Raw genomic sequence first — 1,397 nt, 5'->3', positions numbered from 1 at the left:
TGCGGCTCAAATTAAGAGATAAGAAATAACGTTCGCAGCATCGCATAGCCACCCGTAATATCACAAAGCAGTCTCCGAAGTGAGGTGTTCGAGCGTCGCTTTGCAAGAACGGTCGTCCATAAATAACTGTTGCAACAAGGTCCTTTCAAGTGAACGAGCTTCGTTCTCCTCAATACTAGTTGCAACACCACTGTGCGTTGCTCGTATGGAGGTAATATTGGCCTGTTGTTTCCAAGTGGCTGATTGTCACGAACTGAAACCTGAGCTTGCACTACATGAGTTGTTTTCGTTATGTGCAAATTGTGAGGTTCGATGGAGACTCAGTGGTGTCTTTTTACATCATAAAGTTATGTTCCCGCAGTTAGTTTACCTCATACAGATGATTATTAGGTACGTTCATTGTCAATTTTTAACCCTGCGGGCAAATTCAACATGAAATAATAAGAAAAACGAAAAGAAAATTTTAGTCACGCAATACGAACTTTTATTTTCTGTTTTTAATGCTTGAAACAAAATATTCACGAGCATTTGTGATAAGATCACTGTTCATTATACAGTGTAACACGCTTCTTCTGCTTACTATCTGTTTATATGTATAATCAAATGATAAAAGCTAATAAAATTATCATTTGCGTGATTTGGTTTGAAAATGATTTTAGGTAACGTGAGTTTTCAATTACATAAAATTCCCCTAAGTACATAAACAAAAGCAAACGGAAAGATGAATAAACATTTAGCTACAAAGCCAGATACATATGTAAATCTACATATCTACTACTTCTATACACACATATTCATCTATGCGGAGATGGAAAAAAAAAGAGGACAAAGGTAGTCAGCTGAAAATCTACATAGACAACAAGAATCAATGAGATTTGATGACCAAACCGCTCCAATCTCAGCCTGAGGTGATTGTCCAGTCGCCCCCACTTAAATGGCCTCCAGTTTCCCTTAAAGGCCTCGCATTACCCTTTCCTAGGGCGCAGAGCTGGCTTCAGACAACGGTATAGATCTGCCCTACAACGCCATATGTCAGGCAACGCTACCATTTTGGTTTTACAATGGAGAGAATGTATTTCTTGTTTTAGATAAAAATTGTATATTTATAAAGATTTTTTTTAAGGATTTCTATCCTTTAGACGGAAGAGATTACTGTGGATGTTGAATATAAGTTATGTGTTTATGTTTATGAATCTGAAGTTACAATTTGATTTTGTACCGTGCAGTAAATTCTTTCTAATACATCTCTTTTAAAAAGTTGCAGTGAGTGTATTGAGAGTTATTGCACTTACCTTCAAATATATTTTCTCATCTCTCTTTTGAGATGGAGCCATAAACTTCTTACAGGATAATCATTACCAGAAGCTAAAATGTACAATAGATCTTAAGTAAAATCG

Source organism: Penaeus monodon, chromosome 20, assembly GCF_015228065.2.
Source record: "Penaeus monodon isolate SGIC_2016 chromosome 20, NSTDA_Pmon_1, whole genome shotgun sequence".
In the NCBI taxonomy this organism is placed as follows: Eukaryota; Metazoa; Arthropoda; class Malacostraca; order Decapoda; family Penaeidae; genus Penaeus; species Penaeus monodon.
This window is presented reverse-complemented; position numbering follows the sequence as displayed.